At 41.7% G+C, this 25,654-nt stretch overlaps 3 pseudogenes; 1 reads left to right on the top strand and 2 right to left on the bottom strand.

The window, feature by feature from the left end:
• Positions 8,277 to 8,851, bottom strand: LOC110259641 (annotated as a pseudogene).
• On the top strand, positions 13,717 to 15,339 carry LOC110259640 (annotated as a pseudogene).
• Positions 21,287 to 22,091, bottom strand: LOC110259639 (annotated as a pseudogene).

Here is a 25,654-nt window from a genome sequence, read left to right as displayed (position 1 = left end):
TTGGTTAGGTGTATTCCGAGGTATTTGATTTTGTGAGGTACAATTTTAAAAGGTATCGTATTTTTGTATTCCTTTTCTAATGCTTCATTGCTGGTATACAGAAATGCAACTGACTTCTGAATGTTAATCTTATATCCTGCCACTTTGCTGAATTTATTAATCAGTTCAAGGAGTTTTGGGGTTGAGTCCTTAGGGTTTTCTAGGTATAGAATCATGTCATCTGCATACAGTGACAGTTTGATCTCTTCTCTTCCTATATGGATGCCTTTGATTTCTTTTGTTTGTCTAATTGCTGTGGCTAAGACTTCCAAAACTATGTTGAAGAGCAGTGGTGAGAGTGGGCATCCCTGTCTTGTTCCAGATTTGAGTGAGAAGGCTTTCAGTTTTTCCCCATTGAGGATTATATTTGCTGTGGGTTTATCATAAATGGCTTTGATTATATTCAGGAATGTTCCCTCTATACCCACTTTGGCGAGGGTCTTGATCATGAATGGATGTTGAACTTTGTCAAATGCTTTTTCTGCATCTATTGAGATGATCATATGATTTTTGACTTTTTTTTTGTTAATGTGGTGTATGATGTTGATTGATTTGCGTATGTTGAACCATCCTTGTGAACCTGGGATGAACCCAACCTGGTCATGGTGTATAATTTTTTTGATATGTTGTTGGATTCGGTTGGCTAAGATTTTGTTGAGAATTTTTGCATCTATATTCATCAATGATATTGGGCGATAGTTTTCTTTTTTGGTGGTATCTCTGCCTGGTTTTGGAATGAGGGTGATGGTGGCCTCATAGAATGTCTTTGGGAGTATTCCTTCTTCTTCAACCTTTTGAAAGAGTTTAAGGAGGATGGGCACCAATTCCTCTTTATATGTTTGATAGAATTCACCTGTGAAGCCATCTGGTCCTGGGCTTTTATTTGTAGGGAGTGATTTTATGACCTCTTCAATTTCATTTCTGGTGATTGGTCTGTTCAGTTGGTCTGTTTCTGCTTGATTCAGTTTTGGCAGGCTGTAAGATTCTAGAAAATTGTCCATTTCTTCCAGATTGTCAAACTTATTGCCATATAGTTGTTCATAGTATTCTCTTATGGTTTTTTGTATTTCTGCTGTATCCGTTGTGATTTCTCCTTTTTCATTTATAATTTTGGTGATTTGGGTTCTTTCTCTCCTCTTTTTAGTGAGTCTGGCCAGGGGTTTATCAATTTTGTTCACCTTTTCAAAGAACCAGCTCTTGGTTTTATTAATTTTCTCTATTGTTTTTTGAGTCTCTATTTTATTGATTTCTTCTTTGATCTTTACAATTTCCTTCCTTCTGCTGACTTTAGGACTTCTTTGTTCTTCTTTTTCTAATTCATTTAGGTGGAGGGTTAAGTTGTCAATTTGGGATCTTTCTTCTTTTTTGAGAAAGGCCTGTATTGCTATAAATTTCCCTCTGAGCACTGCTTTCGCAGCATCCCATAGATTTTGAGAGGTTGTGTCTTCATTATCATTTGTTTCAAGATAGTTTTTAATTTCCTTCTTGATTTCCTCATTGACCCATTGGTTTTTTAGTAGCATGTTGTTTAGTCTCCATGGAGTAGGTTTTTTCTCTTTCCTTTTCCCATGGTTGATTTCTAATTTCATGGCATTGTGGTCAGAGAAGATACTTGAGATAATTTCTATGCTCCTAAATTTATTGAGATTCGCTTTATGTCCCAATATGTGGTCGATTCTTGAGAATGTTCCATGAGCATTTGAGAAGAATGTGTATTCTGATTTTTTTGGATGTAGTGTCCTGAAGATATCAATTAAGTCTAACTTTTCTATTGTTTCCTTTAGGATCTCTGTTGCTTTATTGGTTTTCTGTCTAGAGGATCTGTCCATTGATGTGAGGGGGGTATTTAGGTCTCCTACTATGATTGTATTCTCATCAATATCTCCCTTTATGTCTGTTAATATTTGTTGTATGTATCTGGGTGCTCCTATGTTTGGGGCATATATGTTGATGATAGTAACATCCTCTCCTTGGATGGATCCCTTAATCATTAAATAGTGTCCTTCTTTGTCTTTCTTTATGTCTTTTGTTTTAAAGTCTATTTTGTCTGATATGAGCGTTGCAACTCCTGCTTTTCTGTCATGTCTATTGGCATGAAATACTTTTCCCCAGCCTTTCACTTTCAATCTATATGTATCTTTTGTCCTAAGGTGAGTTTCTTGTAGGCAGCATATTGAAGGTTTTTGCCTTTTATCCACTCAGCCATTCTGTGTCTTTTGATTGGGGCATTCAGTCCATTGACATTTAAGGTGATAATTGATAGATGATTATTTATTGCCATTTGATCCTCGTGTTCCAGTTGATTCTATGGTTCTCCATTCTTCCTTTCTTTTTTTTTTTTTTTTTTTTTTTTTGGTTGGATGGTCTCCTGTTATTATCTGCTTGAGTGTATTTTTTTTTTTCATTTTTTGCAAATGCAATATTTGGTTTTGGCTTGTGGTTGCCCTGTTTTTTAAGTATGCTAACCCCTTCCCATAATTGTGTGTTTTAGCCTGATGGTCCTGTAAGTTCAAACACTTCATTATTATATTAAAATTAAGAAGAGAGACATACATACAAACAAAAAGGATTATTTACCTCCTAACATCCCTTGCCCACATTTTATGGTTTTGATGACTCTTTTATTTTTTTCTTTTTAATTTTATTTTGTTTGAAGCATGTTCATGATTAAATCTGTATGCTGGCTTATTTGAGTGACTGCTCTCTGATTGTATCTTCCTCAGTCCTAGTTCTTCCTCTTCTTCTTCTTCTTTTTTTTTTTTCTTTTCTTTTTTCTTCCCTTTCCTTCCTTTCTTTTTGGTTTAGAGAAGCCCTTTCAATATTTCCTTTAACCTGGGTTTTGTGTTGCTGTATTCTTTAAGTTTTTGTTTGTTGGGAAAAATTTTTATTTCCCCTTCTATTTTAAATGATATTCTTGCTGGATAAAGTATTCTAGGTTGCATATTTTTTCCTTTGAGCACTTTAAATATCTCTTGCCATTCCCTCCTGGCCTGTAGTGTTTCTGTAGAGAAATCAGCTGATATTCTTATGGGGGTTCCCTTGTAGGTAACATTCTGTTTTTCTCTTGCTGCCTTTAGGATCCTCTCTTTATCACTAACTTTTGCCATTTTTATTATGATGTGTCTTGGTGTGGGTCTGTTTGGGTTCAGTTTGTTTGGGGCCCTCTGTGCTTCTTGTATCTTGAATCCAGTATCCTTTAGATTTGGGAAGTTTCCAGCGATAATTTCTTCAAATATATTTTCCATTCCCTTATCTTTTTCTACTCCTTCTGGAATTCCTATTATGCGTAGATTGGCCCGTTTTATATTATCCCATAGGTCTCTTATATTGCTTTCCAGTTTTTTGATTCGGTTTTCTGTCTGTTGACCAGATTGAGTGATTTCCATTATTCTATCTTCCATATCACTGATTCGTTCTTCTGCATTATTCATTCTGGTTTTTACTGCCCCTAGTTCAGTTTGCATCTCTGCAAATGAATGTTCTAGTTTTTCTTGGCTCCTCCTTATATTTTCTAGCTCCTTTCTGAGGGTATCTGCATTGCTGTTCATATCTTCTCTTAATTCCTTCAGTATTTTCACTATTTCTCTTTTGAACTCCAGGTCTGTCAGACTGCAGAGATCAGTTTCATTGTTGACTGTTTTAGGTGAGTTCTCCTGTTGGTTTGACTGGGGGTGGTTTCTCAGCTTCTTCATCTTGCTTGTTGTCTTCTTTCTCCTGAGGGAGTTGTACTCTCCGTTATCGGGTAGTGTTTGCCTTGTCACTGCCCTGGAATATTTCCTGAGGGCTGTCGTTGTTGGTCAATCTTTTTTTGAGGCAGTGTGGCTTTTCTGGAGTGTTGATGGGACTAACAGTGTTTCTTTGAAGCAAAGGAGGACTTCCTGAGGGCAGACAGGACTGGGAGGTCCACCCCACGATGGTAGCAGATTTCACTTGGTTCTCAGCACCCCCTGGGGTCTTGGGCGGGTAGCAGGGCCCTTGGAGACTCAAGAGGTTCCTCCCCAGGGCAGCCCGACTCAGAAAGACCGTCTGAGATCTTTTCCCGATTCCGCCAGGCTTGTTGCAGCTTTTCTGGGCTGCAGGGGGTCCTGCCTGGAGCTGGCAGTCCTATGCAGCTGGTCCACTAGGTCTCAGCACCCCTTGGGGTCTTGGGCGGGTAGCAGGGCCTTTGGAGACTCAAGAGGCTCCTCCCCAGAACAGCCCGACTCAGAAAGACCGTCTGAGATCTTTTCCCAAGTCGGCCAGGCTTGTTGCAGCTTTTCTGGGCTGCAGGGGGTCCTGCCTGGAGCTGGCAGTCCTATGCAGCTGGTCCACTAGGTCTCAGCACCCCTTGGGGTCTTGGGCGGGTAGCAGGGCCCTTGGAGACTCAAGAGGCTCCTCCCCAGGGCAGCCCGATTCAGAAAGACCGTTGAGATCTTTTCCCGATTCGGCCAGGCTTGTTGCAGCTTTTCTGGGCTGCAGGGGGTCCTGCCTGGAGCTGGCAGTCCTATGCAGCTGGTCCACTAGGTCTCAGCACCCCTGGGGTCTTGGGCGGTAGCAGGGCCCTTGGAGGCTCAAGAGGCTCCTCCCCAGGACAGCCCGACTCAGAAAGACCGTCTGAGATCTTTTCCCGATTCCGCCAGGCTTGTTGCAGCTTTTCTGGGCTGCAGGGGGTCCTGCCTGGAGCTGGCAGTCCTATGCAGCTGGTCCACTAGGTCTCAGCACCCCCTGGGGTCTTGGGCGGGTAGCAGGGCCCTTGGAGACTCAAGAGGCTCCTCCCCAGGACAGCCCGACTCAGAAAGACCGTCTGAGATCTTTTCCCGATTCGCCAGGCTTGTTGCAGCTTTTCTGGGCTGCAGGGGGTCCTGCCTGGAGCTGGCAGTCCTATGCAGCTGGTCCACTAGGTCTCAGCACCCCTTGGGGTCTTGGGCGGGTAGCAGGGCCCTTGGAGACTCAAGAGGCTCCTCCCCAGGACAGCCCGACTCAGAAGACCGTCTGAGATCTTTTCCCAATTCGGCCAGGCTTGTTGCAGCTTTTCTGGGCTGCAGGGGGTCCTGCCTGGAGCTGGCAGTCCTATGCAGCTGGTCCACTAGGTCTTAGCACCCCCTGGGGTCTTGGGCGTGTAGCAAGGCCCTTGGAGACTCAAGAGGCTCCTCCCCGGGGGAGCCCGTCTCAGAAAAACCGTCGGAGAATTAGGTCGATCTATTCACGGCCTGGCTAGGCTTGTTCTAGCTTTTCTGGGCTGCAGGCCTTTTCTAGGGGGCTGGTGGTGTTTGGTGCTGCTCTGTGGAAGTGTAGCCCCTCCAAAGGGCAAGCAGGCCTGTGCAGGGAGAGCCCCTGCGGTGGTAGGCTTCAGGCAATTGTTGAGGCCAGCCCTCCTGGATGGCAGGCAGCCCCAGGTTCGGCGAGAGCGTAGGGGGTGGCGGGGGTGGGGGGAGGGAATGCACTGGGAAGCACAGCTTTCTGCTAGCTAGCGGGCCTGTAAGCTTGCTGTGGCGTGGGGGTATTCTATGGGGACCCACCCCTTCTTCTCTCCCCTCCCCAGCACGGGCGCAGACCAGGCTCTTCTCCCAGGTTCCCTCTGAGGCGGCTTTCCACTTCCCCGCCCCTAGAGTATTGCTCCCTTCCTCTGCGACAGCTTTGTTTTCTAGTCTCCCAGGCAGTCTCTGCCCCGTCAAATGGTTTAGAGACCTCCCAAGCAGTTTCCGCTCTTCCCCGCCCCCCTAGCCCGGGGACTAATCTCTGGAGCCGAGGTCTCGGTGCCCAGCCCCCCCCAGGCGGCGCCCCCGGCCCTTTCTTGGGGACTAACCTTCGGAGGCGAGGTCTCGGTGCCCAGCCCCAACCCAGGCGTCCCCCGGCCCCCTCTCGGGGACCAACCTTCAGAGCTGAGGTCTCGGTGCCCAGCCCCCACCCAGGCGTCCCCCGGCCCTTTCCCGGGGACTAACCTCTGGAGCCGAGGATTCGGTGCCCAGCCCCCACCCAGGCGTCTCAATTTTTGGTGACTGTGCCCGTAGTTCAGATGGTCCGTTGGGTTCTTGATCGTTTTTCCGTACTCCGACTTACTGCTACACTCTTCTCTGCATCTGGAGATTCCTCCCGGTTCGTTTGATCTTTCCCCCGGTAGGAGACTTTCCAGGGTGCGGGATCCCTTTCTCCTCCGCAGTTCCCTTTCGGGAGCGCCCGTCCCGCTCGGATTCACCTTCTCTCACTCTCCTCTTTTCTCCCGTTCTGCCCAATAATGTCACGAACTTCTTGCCGTTATTGGAGTTTAGGTTCCTCTGCCAGCGATTGGTTGTTGTTCTGTGCGAGTCATTTCTTCTGTAGATGTGCTTTTTTTGTTGTGTTTGTGGGAGAGGGCGAGCGTGTCCCCCTACTCCTCCGCCATCTTGTCCTCTCTCCCATATTTTATTCTTATTGTTATGTCCACACCTGTGGCATATGGAAGTTCCATGCCAAAGGTGAAATTAGAGCTGCAGCTGCTGTCCCACACCACATCCACAGAAATGCCAGATCCAAGCTGCATCTGTGACTACACCACTGCTTGTGGCAAGACTGGATACATAACCCACTGAGGGAAGCCAGGGATTGACCCTGCATTGCCAAAGAGACAATGCTGTGTTCTTAACCTAATGAGCCATAAAGGGAACTCCTCTGGAGGTAACTTTTAAACCTTTGAAATTTCCTTAATGATAGGTGTATTAGTATTCACGGTGGATACTCTAGGCCCTACCAGAGAATTTGTGCTAATAGAAAGCCAAGCCAGAAAGGCAAACCATTAGAATTATGGCTTTGGCAAAGTGACATCAACCCAACCTCTGAGGAGCGAAGCTCAAAAGTGAATTCAACAATATGGACAAAATGAAACCAACCAGGTTTATGGAATGAAGCCTCTATAAAATGTCTAGAAACTGAAGCTCAGGTGAGCTACCTACTTGGTAAGACTTTTTTGAATATTGTCAGCAATTTTCAACATGAAGAAGAAATGCGTCTGGACTCCATGGAGAGAGGACAGAAGAAGCTTCACCCTGCGATGTTTGAGATCCTCTCCTGGGTTGGTTTTTTTAGTCTGGTTCTAATTTGTATCCTTTTGCTATAATGAAACTCTAATCCTATATTCATAACTTTTCTGAGTTCTGTGAGTCATTCAAGTGCATTATGAACCTGAGGGGGTCCTCTCAGTTTGAGTCCTTCTAGAGAATTATTGAATAAGAGAAAGCCCTCAACTTTGTTGCCAGCATACCTGTAATGAGGGTGACCCTAGAAACCCCGAAATTGTGGCTGGTGTCTGAAATGAGGGGCTTCTTTTGAAGACTGTTCCTTGGATTTTGTGGTATTTGCAAACTCTTTGTAGGGAGGAAGGGCAGTGCAAAAAGTCAAGCCAAGTTGCAGTCCATCAAAGGCCTCTGAAATCCACCAGGAAGCTCTGGAGCCAGTATGATTCCTGAGAGATGGTTGGAGGTGGGGCAAAGGGGTCAAAGGCTTATATCCCCACATGATAGAGTCATTGGATGTGGGCTGCCTGGTGGTGATCTGTAGCTGAAGCAGGTTCTTCTAGGAGGTGATTGCTGATGACTGAGTAACACCCAACATTTGGAGCAGTATATCCCTCATTCCCTACAGGAGATATATTTTTATCATAGTAAAATACCACAAAATTTACCCTCTTAACTATTTTTTAGTATGCAGTTCAGTTGTGTTAAGTACCTTCATATTGTTTTGCATCCATCACTACCCTGCCTCCTCTGAACCTTTTTCACCTTCCCAGGTGAAAACTCTGTCCCCATGAAACACTAAGTGCCCATTCCTCCCCCAAACCTCTGACAACTACCATTTCACTCTCTGCCTCTTAGAGCTTGTCAAAATACATTGGATGTTTTAGTTATTAAGATAGAGTTTGGATCCATATTAAGAAATGGGAGGAAAATTACGTGAAAAGTATAGAAACAATAAGAAGGGAGAGCGGTGCTTATTTGCAAAGATAGAAACCAAAACTACCCATGATTGAGAGTCCTGGTAGTGCATGTAGAAAGTGATGTGCTATGCAAAACCTTGGATGGGCCATGACTTTCATGGGGAGCGCAAGTAATAGCACAATTCCATCAGCACTGTTCGAAGAGGAAAATTCGTGTTAAGAAAAAGCAGAGAGCCAGAAAATTGCACATAGACTATGTGACTCCAGATTCTGAGTTTATTGCTGTACATATTTGATTTGCATGCCATTACCAGTTGAGAACCAAATAAAGATAGCACAGTTATTGAGATTAGACTATTCTGCTGACAATCCCCCACAGGGCACGCTTGATGTCCCCGTTCCTCAGGCTGTAGATGAAGGGATTCAACATAGGTGTGAACACAGTGTACATCACCGAGGCCACTGCACCCTTCCTGGGGGAGGAGGAGATGGCTGAACTGAGGTACACCCCAAGGCCTGTTCCATACAGCAAGCAAACAATGGACAGGTGAGAGCCACAGGTGGAGAAGGCTTTATACCTCCCTCCCGATGATGAGACTCTCAGAATGGGGAAAGAATTCGAGCATAAGAATAAAAGATCCCTATAGAGTGGAATCCCACCAAAGATGGTACGATGAAGTAGATTAATATGTTATAGGTGGAGGTGTCAGAACTGGCAAGACTAATGAGCTGAGAAAGTTCACAAAAGAAATGAGGGATTTTCACATCAGCCAGAAGGTGAGCTGTGACATCATCAGGTAGTGCAGCTGGGAGTTTAAGAGGCCAATGGAAAATGACCCCAGGACCAGCAAGCCACAGAGGCGGGAGTCATGATCATCAGGTAGTGTAGGGGTGACAGATGGCCACCAACCGGTCATAGGCCATGACTGTAGAAGTAGACTCTCCAAACAGGCAAAAAAAGGATAAAAGGTCACCTGAGCTAGGCAGCCTGCATATCTGATAGTTTTGTTGTGTTCTGGAGGTTTACTAGCATCTTGGGATGCATTGAAAGAATGAATGTTCCTTGTCTGTCCCTGTGTTCCCATAACATTGACCCCGACCAAGAAGAATATTGTCATCTTGATGATCCCACGTGTATTTGGATCTCATATCAACTTTCTTACTGGAGCTCTCTCCCATTCATCCTTCCATCCATCAGTGCAACCAGGTTTTTGTCCCTGTTATCACATGGGTGATCCATTTGGGCTAAGTGCTGTCAGAAAGAGGAGTGTGTATACTGCACATTGTGGAGGCTTTTAGTGTAGTAAAGTAACTCCAGGGACAGGGACATGAGTGCTGGTTAAGAACATCTAGTAAATAATTCATAAATATTTTAGGTTTGTGGCTCCAAATTGGACTCCAGACTCTAGATGATTAAATGATGCTGATGATGAGACTAAACACTCTTTTCTTACTGGTAACTTCCATGGTAATCTGACTGCCCTTTCAGGGCTCGGTATGAGCTAGATTTTCCTTGTCATTTAGGGAAATAGCTTCTCATTCTTTAGATGTGATTATGGCCCTTCAACCCACATATTGTATTACAACCCCCTTGACTGTTGGAAGCACTTTTATTTCATTTACTAATTTATTTTGACACTTTAAAATTTACAAATCACTTTAAAATCTGGTAAATGGGTGTGTAACATTTTCAGAATGTATCTATTTGTGTGAGTTATCAGTATATGAATCTACAATATATTTCCTAATTTTAAGCAGTCTTTTTCTAAAATTTATTTTTTATTGTTATTTCCCCAACATATTTTTCTCCCACTCTAAAGCATGGGAACCCAGCTACACATACATGTGCACATAAATTTTTTCTCCCATTGTCGTGCTGCTTGTAAGTATCTAGACAAGTTCTCAGTGCTATACAGCAGGATCTTATTGTTAATCCATTCCAAAAGCAATAGTTTGCATTCATTAACCCCCATCCCAATCCACCCCACTCCCTCCCCCTCCCTGGGCAACCACAAATCTATTTCCAAGTCCATGATTTTCCTTTCTGTGGGAAGCTTCATGTGTGCGGCATATTAGATTCCAGATAGGAGTGATGTCATATGGTATCTGTCTTCTCTTTCTGACTTACTTCACTCAGGGTGAGAGTTTCTAGTTCCATCCATGTTGCTGCAAATGGCATTTCATTCTTTTTTATGGCTGAGTAGTATTCCATTGTGTATATAAACCACATCTTCGAATCCAATTGTCTGTTAATGGACATTTGGGTTATTTCCATGTCGTGGCTATTGTGAATAGTGCTGCAATGAACATGTGGGTCATGTGTCTTTTTAAAGTAGAGTTTTGTCCAGATATATGTCCAAGAGTGGATTTCTGGGTCATATGGTAGTTCTATGTATAGTTTTCTAAGATAGCTCCATACTGTTCTCCATGGTGGTTGTACCAGCTTACATACCCACCAACAGTGCAGAAGGTTCCCTTTTCTCCACAGCCCCTCCAGCATTTGTTATTTGGGGACTTATGAATGATGGCCATTCTGACTGGTGTGAGGTGGTATCTCATGGTAGTTTTGATTTGCATTTTTCTAATAATCAGGGATGTTGAGCATTTTTTCATGTGTTTGTTGGCCATCTGTACATCTTCCTAAGAAAAGTGTCTCTTCAGGTCTTTGCCCATTTTCCATTGGGTTGTTGGCTTTTTAGCTTTGAGTTGTAGAAGATGCTTAATATTTCTAGAGATTAAGCCCTTGTCAGTTGCCTCACTTGAAACTATTTTCTCCATTCTGTAAGTTGTCTTTTTTTTTCTTTTGGTTTCCTTTGCTGTGCAAAAGCTTGTCAGTTTGTTAGGTCCCATTGCTTTATTATCTTTACTCTGTTCTTTGGGAGACTCTCCTAGAAAATATTCATAAGATTGATGTCAGAGATTTGTTTGCCTATGTTCTCTTCTAGGATTTGATGGTGTCTTGTCTTATATTTGAGTTTTCAGCCTTTTTGTGTTTATTTAGGTGCATGGTGTGAGGGTGTGTTCTAGTTTCATTGCTTTGCATGCAGCTGTCCAGGTTTCCCAGCAAGACTTGCTGAAAAGACTGTCTTTTCCCCATTTTATGTTCTTGCCTCCTTTGTCAAAGATTAATTGACCTAGGTGTCAGGGTTTATTTCTGCATTCTCTATTCTGTTCCATTGGTCTGTCTGTCTGTTTTGGTACCAGTACTACACTGTCTTGATCCTGTGGCTTTGTAATATTGCTTGAGGTCTGGGAGAGTTATGCTTCATGCTTGGTTTATCTTTCTCAGGATTGCTTTGGGATTCTGGGTTTTTTGTGGTTCCATATAAATTTTTGGATAGTTTGTTCTAGTCTGTGAGAAATGTCATGGGTAATTTGATAGGTATTGCTTTGAATCTTTATATTGCTTTGGGTAGTAAGGCCATTTTTACAATATTAATTTTTCCAACCCAGGAGCATGGAATATCTTTCATTTCTTTACATCCACTTTCTTCTTCTTTTTTTTTTTTGGACAATGGAAATCTGACACTGTGTCTTTACATCCTCTCAATTTCTTTGAGTAATGTTTTATATTTCTTTGCATATAAGTCTTTTATCCCCATCGGTTTCTTTTTTATTTTTATTAATTAATTTTTTTTTTTTTTTGCTTTTCTCCTCATACTTGAGGAGAGGAGAACTCCCAAGTGCAAATAATCATGACTGTCCCCAATTTTCCCATCTGGGAATAGAATTGTCAACACAGTTTCCATTTTTATTATGGTTATTCTTTTCTCAAGGGCAAAGCTGTTTAGAAGTAGGTAACACTAGGAACATTTATTTAATTAGCTCCTTTGAGACTCACCTGGAGTCCCTGAAAGATAAATGTTCCTCGTCGCTCCCTGTAATTCCAGCTCACTAACCCTAGACCAGGAAGAATATTGTCACCTTGGTGATCCCAGGTTTATTTGGATTTCATACCAATTTCTTTCTGGAAATCTCTCACCATCCATCCTTCCATCCACCGTGCAACAGGTTTTCTTTCCTGCTATCACAAGGGTGATCCATTTGGGCATAGTAAGCACTTTCAGAAAGAGAGGTTTGTATTCAGCACATGGAGGAGGCTTTTGTGAGCAGTAAGTTAACTCCAGGGACAGGGCTATGAGTAGTGGCTAAGAGCATCTCATCAAAATTTCCTAGAGGAATTCCCATCCTGGCTAGTGATAATGAACCAACTAGAATCCATGAGGATGTGGCTCCAATCCCTGGCCTCACTCATGGTTAAGATCTGGTGTTGCTATGAGATGTGGTGTAGACTGGCAGTGAGCTCTGATTGGACCCCAATCCAAGAACTTCCATATGCTGCAGGTGTGGTCATAAAAAGAAGAAAAAAATTCCTAAAGATTTTAGATTTGTGGCTCCTAAGCTCCAGACTAGAGTGAATTAAATGCTGGTGATGATGAGACCAGGCTGCTTACCTTATTGATAACTTCTGTCAATCTGACTGCTTTTCAGGGCTTGGTGATACTGCCTGTTACTTTGAGTTGGATTTTCCTTATCATTTAGGGAAATAACCTCTTTTTCTTTATGGGTTGTACGTTCACCTATAGCAACACATCTTATATATAACTCCCTGCCCTTGGAAACACTTTTATTGTATTAATTAATTTATTTTGCCATACTTGCAGTGTGAGGAAATTCCTGGGCCAGTTCTCAAACCAAGCCACAGCAGTAACAGTATCAGACCTTAACTCTCTGAGCCACAAAGGACTTGGAAGCAATTTTAAATTTATGAATGACTTTCAGTTGTGGAGATGGTTATATCATCATCATCAGAATGTGTCAATATGTGTTAGGTGTCTATGTGTTATTCTATAATGTAGTTCTTAATTTTAAGCAGTGTCAACTATGAGGATAAGTGCTTCTTTGTCAGGTTGAATTAATTTAAATTACTTTTGTGTACTGTCCTTGGCAGCAGTTTGTATTACTGTCATTTAACATCATAAAAGGAATGACAAGAAAAAATTTGCTATGTTCAGAAGAATTTTTGAAGTCCATAGGGACCCAAAGAAATCATTCTATCACTCCTCTCATTTTTCCTCTTCATTTGTATATTTATTTATTTTTGAAATTACTCAATGAATTTTATTACATTTATAGGTGTACAACAATCATCACACCCAATTTTATAGAATTTCCATCCCAAACTCCCAGCCCACTTCCCACCCGCCAAGCTGTCTCCTTTGGAAACCATGATTTTTCAAATCGTGGTTTCCAAACTGTGAGTCAGCATCTGTTCTGCAAAGAAGTTCACTGTGGCCTTTTTTTAGATTTCACATGTAAGTGAAGCATTTGATGTTGGTGTCTCACTGTCTGACTGACTTCACCTAGCGTGATAATTTCTAGGTCCATCCATGTTGCTGCAATGCCTTATTTTTTCCTTTCAATGGCTGAGTAACATTCTGTTGTGTATATGTACAACATCTTTATCCACTCTCTGTCAATGGACATTTAGGTTGTTTCCATGTCTCAGCTATTGTATATAGTGTTTCCATGAACACTGGAGACATGTGTATTCGGAGTCTTGGCTATTGCATATAGAGAGCTGCAATGAAACATACGGGTGCATGTATTTTCTCAATGAAGTTTTGTCTGGATATGTGCCCAGGAGGGGGTTGTTGGGCCATACCGTGGTTCTATATTAGTTTTTTTGAGGTATTTCCACAATTTTTCCTTAGTAGTGCTTGTACCAATTTACACTCTCATGAAGAGCATTGGAGGACTTGATTCTAAGCCAGAGACAAAGAGGATGGATGAGTATCTCGGAGGACAAGGTACAGTGGTTGAAACATCATTATAAAATCCTGTATATCACAAATAACAGAATGTAGGGTTCCTAAATTTGTCATGTTAAGGCTTTTATACCAAAACCTCTCTTCAAGAAATTAAAGAAGTAGAGAGGGTTGGAATTGACATATACATAAGATCCACAAATAGATCGATATCAAGGACCTAAGTATACACAGGGAAATTACTCATCCCATGTAATAACCTATATGGGAAAAGAATCTGAATAAGAATGTATAGGTATATGTATAACTGATTTTGTTTATATTAGTTTCAGGATATAACTAATACAACCTTCTAAGTGAAAACTATACTCTGAAAAAATTTATTTTATTTTATATAAAGTATAGTTGATTTACGAAGTTGTGCCAATTTTTCCTGGACAGCAAAGTGCTGCAGTCAATAAATATACATTCTTTTTCTCCTGTCATCTTCCATCAGGTTTATCCCAAGAGATTGGACATAGTTCCCTCTGCCATACAGTGAGTCCTCATTGCTATCCATTCTAAATTTAATAGTTTGCATCCACTAACCCAAACTCCTCCATCCCACTCTAATTAAAGAATAAGAGACTCTAGATTCTGTTCAGTGGTGATTTCATGTTCTTTCCCTTCCTCAGCCATCCAGCTGAGGCATCAGCAACATGGAACCAGGAAATCAAACAAGTGTTTTAGAATTTTTACTCCTGGGACTGTCTCAAGACTCAGAGCAGCAACCCATCTTATTTGGGCTCTTTCTGTCCATGTTTGTGGTCACGTGTTTGGGAACCTGCTCATTATCCTGGCCATCAGCTCGGACCCCATCTCCACACCCCCATGTACTTCTTCCTCTCCAACCTGTCCTTGGCTGACATCTGTTTCATTTCCACACCATCCCAAAGATGCTGGTGAACATCCAGACACAGAGAAAAGCCATCAGCTATGCGGGCTGCATCACACAGGTGTATTTTTTCATGGTTTTTGGAGGTATGGATACTTTTCTTCTCACTGTGATGGCCTATGACAGGTTTGTGGCCATCTGTCACCCTCTGCACTACACCGTCATCATGAACCCCCCATCTCTGTGGTTACTGGTTCTTGTGTCATGGGTCATCAGTTTGTCATACTCCCTGATCCAGAGTCTGCTGATGTTGCGGCTGTCCTTCTGTTCCAACTGGGCAATTCCACACTTTCACTGTGAACTCTCTCAGGCCCTCATGCTTGCCTGCTCAGACACACTTGTCAATTACATCCTGCTATAGCTGGTGACTGGCTTTCTTGGCATTGTTCCCTTCTCAGGGATCCTTTGCTCCTATACCCGAATTGTCTCCTCAATCCTGAGAATCTCATCAGCTCATGGGAAATACAAGGCATTTTCTACCTGTGCTCTCACCTGTCGTGGTTTCTTTGTTCTATGGGACAGGTCTTGGTGTGTATCTCAGCTCTGAGTCTTTCCTGGAGAGGTATGGTTGCTTGGTGATGTACACTGTGGTCACCCCAATGCTGAACCCTTCATCTACAGCCTGTGGAACAGGGACATCAAGGGGCTCTACAAAATCTTCTTGGAGAATACCCTGTTCAGTGATGGGAACACTGGTCCAGGGGTTTTGAGCTGACAATGGTAACAGAAGTGCTCAAGAAATTGTGCCTCTTAATCACATTGAATTTGTTTCTCATTGATACTCCATTAGTGCTGGTCAGAATTTGGCCTTGGAGGACTTTGTCTTAACCTCTTATGATGATTGCTTGATTATCCTAATTCTACTCTCCACACCCCCCCCTTTTATTATCCATTATGGCCCCTATTTGCATTTCCAGTCCTGCGTGTTGATACCAGCCACTTCAAGTACAGACTCATCATTGTTGAAGGAGAAATTCTGAAATAATGCATTGGAGTACCTGTTGTGGCTCAGTGAGTTAAGAATCTGACTAGTCCCATTAGGATGTGAGTTCAATCCCTAGCCTTGCCCACTGGTTTAAGGATCTGGCTTTGCCACAAGCTGAGGATATGGACTTGAGTTGGCATAGGCCTCAGCTGCAGTTCTGATTTGACCCTAGCCCAGATCTTCTATATGCTGCAGGTGCAGCTAAAAAAGAAACACCCTTTTATCAACACTAACACTTGTTAGTTCTTATCAAATGTGTTATTTGACAGTCCTAACTGAGCACCATTTGTGTGCCAGGCTGTTGTAAGTATCTGCAACATAGCAGTGAAGGGGGAAAAAAGACAGGATTCTTTACCCTCATAGAGCTTAAATTTCAGATCTCAGAGTTTAACAGATCCTGTCATATGTCCAAATAGAAAATACACTGAGGGGTGAGTTATTTATTGGTTATTAGTGAGGTTGAACTTTCTTCCATATGTTTGTACATTTGCAGATAAGCTATGAAAATGTATCACTGGAGATAGGAAAATGGCAAGCCCCAGAGTATTAGACTGATCAGGTGCTATAAGTCTTTGGGTCTAGTTGCCTAATTTACAGGTGAATTTATTGAGTTGGAAACACAAGAGTCCAGATGGTGATGAAACCTGACTGAAAGGGAACAAAATTTCAAGTCTGGTGCCAGGACATAGTGTGGATTACAAATCGGAGAGTGGGAATGGAATCATAGAATTGCCAGTCTCTAGGTATGGGATGCTGACAACTTCAGGTAATGAAGGATATGTTAGGACTAGCGGACATATTTATTTGTTTGATTTTTTTGGCCATGCCCATGACGTGCAGAATTACCCAGGCCAGTGAGGAATCTGTACCACAGCAGTGTCCCGAGCCACAAAAGTGACAACTCTAGATCCTTAACCAGCTGAGCCACCTGGGAATTCCTGGATGTCTTCATATTTTCTTCACCATAAAGAAATTGGACTGTTGTGCTAGTCTTTGGATGGTGGTGTTGCCCAGGCACTGCAGGCAGGAAAGGCAAATATAAATACATAGATATTTATCATGGTAAAGAAGAGTCCAAGCCTACTCCAGGGCTGGCATCTATTGGAATCAACTTATCACCAAGGATTGTTCTTGAAGATGTTACCATTTTGAGGACAAACATGGGCTTCCTAAAGGGGAACCTGCCTCCACTTTAATTCTTTAATTTTGAGGCTTTGAGATGAAACAAGGCTTGGGCCTGAAACTGGGGAAAAAAAGTGGGAGCCAATTCTGACTTCTGCTGACTGTTCTTGAATATTTTGGTTGTCTAAAGCAACCAAATAAACTAATGTCCTTTTTTTTCAATCCGTGGAGAGATTCCACTAACTGAGAGTTGTTTTCACATTTTTGTGTTATTTTCACTTTGTTAAAAAATTATTATAGTTATTTACAATGTATGTCAATATGTTTGTATGGTAAAGTGACCCAGTCTTGTATATCAATACATTATTTTCCTCATGTTATCTTCCATCATCTTCCATCACAACAGATTGGTTAGAGTTCCCAGTGCTATACAGTAGGACTTCACTGCTTACCCACTCTAAATTTAAAAGTTTCATCTAGCAACCCCAAACTCCCAGTCCCTCCCACTCCATCCCCTCCCCTTTGCAACCACAAGTCTGTTCTCAACCTCTGTGAGTCTATTTCTGTTTTATAGAGAGGTTCATTTGTGCCATATTTTAGATTCCACATATAAGGCATATACGGTATTTGTCTTTCTCTTCTGACTTACACACTTAATATGAGAATCCCTAGTTGCATCTATGTTGCTGCACATGGCCTTATTAGTAATTTTTTATGGCTGAGTAGTATTACCAGTGCTCTGGAGGTCAGCTCATCTATGACCTGCTGTCACCACCACAGATCCCTGTGGATCCTGGAACCCAGTTGCCATTCTGGACTTGTTGCCTTGCTCTCAGTGTTAATGCTGCCTTTGAGTCTAGAACTCAAGTTACTTGTAAACTAAATTAAAACTTATGCTTCAGTGTGGAGGTTGGCTGAGCACCCATACTCAAAAACACAAGACTTCCAAAGTTGGAACAAGAGTGGAAGTTTTGGATATATATTGACAAGACTGCCTTTAATTCCCCTAAATGTGATTAAACTTTAAACACATTACTACCTGATTTCTGCTCCTGACCTCTCTTTCTTAGAGCACTGATGTGAGGATTTTTTTTCCTTTTCAGCCATCCTGTAGCATACGAAATTCCCGCCAGTGGTCGAACCCACACCACAACAGTGACCTGAGCCACAACAGTGACAATGCTGGATCATTAACCCACTGCAGCTAAGGAAACTCCATGTTAGAAAACTTTCAAACTCTTTCTTTGCTCATTTATTTGAATAAATCTTCTCAGAGCCTTTTGTCCTTTTTACAAACCAGAAATGATTTTCTTAAAGTTATCCCTTTGAAATATAATCATCAAGTGATACATCTATCTCCTAGCTTCTGTGGATGGTATGAGCCTAAATTCAATAGGCAGCAAGTAGCAATCACAGACAGACTAATCATATCAACCAACTCCCTCCCCTAATATCTCCCGGTGCTTTTCCATTAGCTAGCCTCAGCTTTAAAAATCCTCTCATTTTTGGAGCTTCCATTGTGGTTCATCAGTTAAGGACTTGATGTTATCCTCAGTGAGGATACAGGTTCATCCTTGCCCTCCCTCAGTGGGTTAAGGACCTGGTGTTGCACAAGTTCTGGCAGAGGCTGCAGCTGCAGCTTCTAATTCACCCTAGCCTGGGGCACTTCCCTATGCCCCAGAACGTTTATGCACATGTAAAAAAATAAAAAAATCATCTCACCTTTTGATTCAGTGGAGATGAGTTCAATATCTCTCCATGTTGCAATAGCTTGACTCCAACTGCTAGAGTTTTGGATAAAGTATTCATACCTCTTGGACTATGATGCAGTTTTTCTTTTGTACAATCAATAACTTTCTAGATTTCATAACAGATTTCTACCAAACATTGTTTTGGCAATGACATTGCCTATTTTCTGGCCTTTTTAAGTCAATACTATCACATCTCACACAAGACCAGACTGGAAGAGGAGCAAAACCTATTTTTTGTATGATCTGTTTAACCTGGAAAAGAATAGCTGAGGAGCTTGTGCAAAGATTGTCCATAATACTAAACATGTGTGAGATCACTCAGAAAGCATAATATTAAAGAGGAAGAGAGGACTGACCTGATGGAGAGAACACCAGGAGAATTTAGATGGGAGGCCAAGGAAAGCATCTTTAAGGCTGAATTGAAGTAAAAAGTTGAGTTGGAAAGGGGAAGAAAATTCTAGACAGAGAGAAATAAGTGTGCTTGTCTGGGGCAGGAAAGAACATGGTCTGTTTGAAGAACTCCAAGAAAACCTGTATATATAGGCAAGTGGTTCTCAAGTTTATTGTGTGGTGGAATCACCTGATAACACTTCCTAAAACACAAGTATTTGGGTTCTAGCTATAGCAGTTCTGATTCAGCAGGTGAGACCTGAACATGTGCACTTTTGAATTCCTGGCGGGGGTGATGATGATGGAACTAGTCCTGGACTTGTGAAGGAGTTGGAAAGGGATAGCAGGGACTAGATAATGAAGGTCTTACTGACCTTGGCAAGAATTCAAAGTTTACTCTAGGAGTTTCAGAAAACAATTGGAAATTTTTTTGTGTGTTTATTTGGATGTATCCATAGCATATGTAAGTAACTGGGCCAGGAAAAGAATCCAAGCCACAGCTGTGACCTAGCTACCTGATCCACTGGGCAGGCCAGGGATTGAACCACCTCTACAAAACCCGAGTGCTGCAGTTGGATCCTTAACCCACTGGACCACAGTGGACTCCTGATTGGAAGAATTCAAGCAAAGAGATACAAGATTTGGTTCCATTAAAAAGTTAATCTGGTGTAAATGGAAAGAAACTGAAATTGAGAAGCCATTTAGGACCCTCTTGTAAGAGCAAAATAACTGTAGGAAAGGGTTTCTTTTTTCTTTCTTTCTTTCTTTCTTTCTTTTTTTTTGGCTGCACCTGAAGATGCTAAGGTTTTCAGGCCAGGGATCAAACACATGCCACAGAAGTGCCCTGGGCCATGGCAGTGACAACATCAGATCCCTAGCCCTCTGAGCAACCAGGGAACTTCTGAACTGGTTTTGAAGAGTGGGAAAGCAAATCATCTGAGCCATCACTGTTCAGATAATTTAATAGTTTGGAGACAGGGAAAATAGGAAGAAAAGATCTGAAATGACAAAAAGTGGGGTCCCTGAATGACCTGGGAAAGAATAGGTCTTTCAGCTGAACAGTTGAACAGCTATATGTCTAGTGAATGTTTTGTTCTGTTTTGTTTCCTTCCTCACATATTTTATTTTTGAAGTATAGTTGACTTAGAGTATTGTATCAATTTCTGCTGCACAGCACAGTGACCCAGTCATACATATACATACATTCCCTTCTTATGTTATCTTCTATCATGGTCTATCCCCAAAGTATGCCAGGAAGTTTTGACAGTGGAAGCAAGAGAGTTATGTTTATGTCGCAAGCATGAAGGTAAAGCACATTCCACAAGCTGGTGTCATCAGTACATCTCTTTGTTCCAATGAACAAGCCTCAGAATGTTCCTCAAGTATTCCTCAGTTCATAAGAAGCCTCCTCTTCCCAGAAGGGCAGACATATCCTCATGTTAAACACTGAGATCACCCCCACTTTCAATGTCTTTAAAAATGAATGAACAGAGGGATTAGAGGACTCTGGTCAGATTTGTGACAAAATCAGGGAGGGGAGATGTGAAGTGCTAGGATTTGACTATTGGCTCTAGAAGTTAGAGGAGGAGAAAATTCAGGAGGATGACAGAAGTCAAATACATTGTTATTCTTTTTTTTTTTTTTGCTTTTTTTAATCATTATTTCCCAACACAATTTTTTTTTCTATTGTATGGCATGTTGACCAAGTTACACATACATTTATACATTCTTTTTCTCCATTATCATGCTCCGTCATAAGTAACTAGACATAGTTCTCAGTGCTACACAGCAGAATCTCATTGCTAATCCATTCCAAAAGCATAGTTAGCATCCACTAACCCCAAGCTCCCAATCCATTCCACTGCTATTCTTAAATCATATTTTAGTTCTACTCTGAAGTTTAACTTAAAAATTTAGTAGGGCTCTTCTAAGCCTTCTTTTATTTATTTTATTTTTTGCTAGAGTGCATTGGTTTGATATGGTTTTCAGTTCTCAGATGAGGGATTGATTGGAGCTCAGGAAAACATTGTGTAAACAGAAAGCAGAGGGACAATAGGTACTTATACAGTGGGTGACTGCAGATTCAGAATTTCTTGTTGCATATGTTTGATTTTACTGCCTTTTCCAGTCTTTTTTTCCTTTTTAGGGATTCATGTGAAGCATATGGAGTTCCAGGATAGGAGTCAAATTGTGGCCTGTGCCACAGCCACAGTAACACTAGATCTAGGTGAGTCTGTGACCTACACCTGAGCTCCTGGAAGGCTGGATCTTTAACCCACTGAATGGGGCCAGGGATTGAAACTGCATCCTGTGGGTACTAGTCAGGTATGTTTACACTGAGCCATAATGGGAATTCCTGCCTTTTCCAATCTTATGACCCCCCAAATCACTCATGTGTTCAGATTAAGCCTACTCTGCTGATAATCCTCCACAGGGCATGCTTATGTCCCTGTTCCTTAGGCTGTAGATGAAGGGATTCAGCATAGGTATGACCACAGTGTACATCATGGAGACCACTGCCCTTCCTGGAGGAAGATGAGACAGCTGACTGAGGTACACACCAAGCCTGTTCCAACAGCAAGCAACATGACAGGTGGGAGCCACAGGTGGAGAAGGCTTTATACCTGCCACTTGATGATGAGATTCTGAGAATGGAGAAAAGAATTTGAGATAAGAGTAAAGTATCCCTGAGAATGGAATTCCAGCCAAGATTGTACAATGAATACATTAATATAATATTGATGGAGATGTCAGAAAGGCAAGACTGAGGAGCTGAGAAAGTTCACAAAAGAAATGAGGGATTTCCACATCGCACAGAAGGTGAGCTGTGACATCATCAGGTAGTGCAACTGGGAGTCCAAAAGACTGATGGAAAATGACAGCAGGACTAAGAAGCCACAGAGGCGGGGGTTCATGATAACCAGGTAGTGTAGGGGTGACAGATGGCCACCAACCGGTCATAGGCCATGACTGTCAGAAGTAGACTCTCCAAACAGGCAAAAAGAGAAAAAGCATCACTTGTGTTAGCAGCCTGCATAGGTGATGGATTTGCTGTGTGTCTGGAGGTTCACTAGCATCTTGGGGACAGTGGTGTGCTGATACTGATGTCAGCCAAGGACAGATTGGAAAGGAAGAATACATGGGGTGTGGAGGTGGGAATCAGAGGTGACAGCCAGGAAGTGAGCAGGTTCCCAAGCAGGGTCACCAGGTACATGGACAGAAGGAGCCCAAAAGGAAGGGGCTGTAGGTTGGATCTCTGAGAGGCTCAGGAGGAAGAATTTTGAGAATGTGTATGATTCTGTGGTTCCATGTTGAGGGGCACCTTTTGAAAAAAGAAGAAAGGGTTGAATAAACCAAACAATGTTGGGGCACCCAGATAAGTATCCATACTTTGGAATTTAGCAATTCATGAAGATTTTTTCATGCTTGAAGACCATACACCACAGTGCCTCAGCAGTATCTCTGAATTGTTAGCCTCTTCTTCACTGATGACAAGAACATAGACTTTTTTCTTTATACAGTTAATTCGAGGCATGAGGACAAAGAATATAGAGAAATAAGGACATTCTGAGATAACAAATCCATAACACAGTAAAATATCTGTCCCCACTTTTGAATGAGTAATATAGAATAAAATATTCTTCTCTCTTTAAAAATATTTTTCTTCCTTATTTTTTTATGAAGAAAATTTCATTGTCATTTATTCAAGTCACTTTCTTAGTTTCATGAACATAAAAGCCTGGTTTCTATTGAGATTACCTTTTTTTTTTTTTGATTCTCATTGTTAATCCATTCCAAAAGCAATAGTTTGCATCTGTTAACCCTAACTCCCAATCCCTCCACTCCCTCCCTCCCCTGGGCAACCATAAGTCTATTCTCCAAGTCCATGATTTTATTTTCTGTGGAAAGGTTCCTTTGTGCTGTATATTAGATTCAGATATGAGGGATATCATAAGGTATTGGTCTTTCTCTTTCAGACTGATTTCACTCAGGATGAGAGTCTCTAGTTCCATCCATGTTGCTGCAAATGGCATTATTTGTTTCTTTTATGGCTGAATAGTATTCCATTGTGTATATATACCACATTTCCTTATCCAATCATCTGTCGATGGACATGTGGGTTGTCCCATGTCTTGGCTCTTGTGAATAGACCTGCAATGAACATGCGGTGCATGCATCTTTTTTAAGGAATGTTTTGTCGGCGGATATATGCCAAGAGTGGATTGGGGACATATGGTAGTTCTACGTATAGATTTCTAATGTACCTCCATACTATTTTCCAAAAAATATGCAACCTAGAATACTCTATCCAGCAAGAATATCATTTAAAATAGACGGGAACATAAAAATTTCCCCAACAAACAAAAGCTAAAAGAGTATAGCAATACAAACCCATTCTAAAAGAAATACTGAAAGGGCTACTTTAAATTCAAAAAAAAAAAAAAGGAAGAACTAGGATGCAGGAAACCACAATCAAAGAGCAGTGACTTAAAATATTTTTTCTAATTAAAGGACACAAAAAAAGCACTGAAAATATACTGTGTGTTTCTGCAAATACAGTACAAGAATTACCTTGATTTGCAGTGTAGTTCCAAAGGCTAAAACCACAGTCACAGGAGTATAAATTAAACTCAAATGTTTAATCAGATAGGATTTGTTTATGCAATATCTCTGTTAAATGAAATTATAGTATATTTACAATGTTGTGACAATTTCCTGTACAGCCAAGTGGACCCAGTCATAAGTAATAATGCATTATGTTCTGTATACTTTCCATCATGGTAATAGCCCAGGAGATTAGATAGAGTTCCCTGTGCTGTACAGTAGGACCTCATCGCTTATCCATTCTGAATAGAATAGTTGGCATCTACTCACCCAAACTCCCAGTCCCTCCCACTCCTTCCCTCCACCTGACAACCACGAGTCTGTTCCCTATGTCTGTGAGTCTGTTTCTGTTTTGTATGGCTCACTTGTGCCATATTTAGATCACATTTACGTGATATTGTAGGGTATTTGTCTTTTTCTGACTTACCTCACTTAGTATGAGAATGTCTAGTTGCATCCATGTTGCTGCAAATGACATTATTTTGTTCTTTTTTATTGGTGGCTGAGGAGTTTTCCATCAAATATGTACCATATCTTCGTAATCCATTCCTCTGTTGATGGACATCCTGGTTGTTTTCATGTCTTGGCTATTGTGAATGTTGCTGCAAGGAACACAGGGGTGCATGTATCTTAGTGAATTATAGTTTTATCCAGATATATGCCCAGGAGTAGGATTGCTGTTTCATATGGCAATTCTATTTTTAGTTTCTAGAGTACCTCTATACTCTTCTTCATAGTAATTGTACCAATTCACATTCCCACCAGCGGTGTCAGAGGGTTCCCTTTCTCTGCCTCCTTTCCAGCATTTGTTATTGGCAGACTTGTTAATGATGGCCACACAGACGGTGTGGGTGGGTCCCTCATTGCAGTTTTGATGTGCATTTCTCTAATAAGTGATGTTGAGCCTCTTTTCATGTGTCTACTGTATATGCCAATTATCTTTAAGGGTTTTCATCTTTACTTGTCTATGACATCCATCTTCAATGACAATAGTGCTCACTCAAATGGTGGGGTTTTTGGTCATTTTTTTTTTCAAAAATAACTCAAATACAAACATTTGGCCTTGGCGGATATATATATATATATATATATATATATATATATATTTCTTCTAATGGACACACCTGTAGCATGTGTAGTTTCTGGCTAGGTGTTGAAATGGAATTCAGCTCAGTAGCCAGGAAGCAAAGTCCAATAGAAGAAACAGGAGAGAGAACTGCTCTGAATTGTCATGAGCTGATTCTTCTAGGATCCCTGCCTTCAGCTCAGCCATCCTTCCTGTAGTTGATGGGACAGGTGCTGCCCATGCCCTCCACTCTGGTCCTCCATGAACCCCTTAAAGGGAAGAGCCAGTGAGCAGGGTCTCTGCCTGGGATGAAAGGGAAGAGGTTTGCTTTTTGCTGTGTTTTTGTAGGTTATGGCTTGAGACATCTTCTAAATATGTCCAAATCTCCAACATTTTTCTAATATTGATTTCTTATCAAACCCAACCTCTTATGAACATTTGAGAAATTAGGATGAAATCCAGTGCTCAATCACCAAGTTGGCCCTTTGTATGCAACTTGAGAGGTTTTCAAGTCAATTCTTCCTTCTAGAGGGATACATTTCCCCAAATTCAGTTCCCTGAATGCAGACTATGTCAGCAGGAGAGAGGACGTGTAGGTGCCTATGAATGAAGTTCTCTGTCTGCATTCAAATCTGACTTAACCATTTGCTACGGCAGGGTCCTGATAAAACCACTTGAAAATCACAGTGGTCCCAGCTCAGCTGTAAAGTGGTGATAAGAGATGAAAGGAGACAAGCTACATAAACCTTATCTCAGCACCTGGCACTTGAAATCCTTAGGTAAAGGCTTGTGATATTTTGGTTACTGCCTTCTTTTCATCTCATCATCATCATTTTCATGATAAGTGGAGCACTTAGGGGAGAGTTAGAACCACCTATTTCCTGTACAGGTGGAAAAGATGCCAATGGAAGAGAGGAGCACTGTGAGGGGAAAAAGAAATTTAAATAAAATTTCTGGGGATCCCACCAATCCCAAAACCTCAACTTCAATAGGGTCTGAGCTGAATCTTGGTGTTTTTGCTATCCTCGCCTGACTATCCCAACTGTCTGCTGGCTTCATAATGAGAAAACAAGGCTCTCCATCCCTCCTGAATGCAGTGTCTCCCA

This window comes from Sus scrofa, chromosome 2 (genome assembly GCF_000003025.6).
Source record: "Sus scrofa isolate TJ Tabasco breed Duroc chromosome 2, Sscrofa11.1, whole genome shotgun sequence".
NCBI lineage: Eukaryota > Metazoa > Chordata > Mammalia > Artiodactyla > Suidae > Sus > Sus scrofa.
The sequence above is the reverse complement of the archived record's forward strand: the minus strand, read 5'-3'. Positions and strand labels throughout refer to the sequence as shown.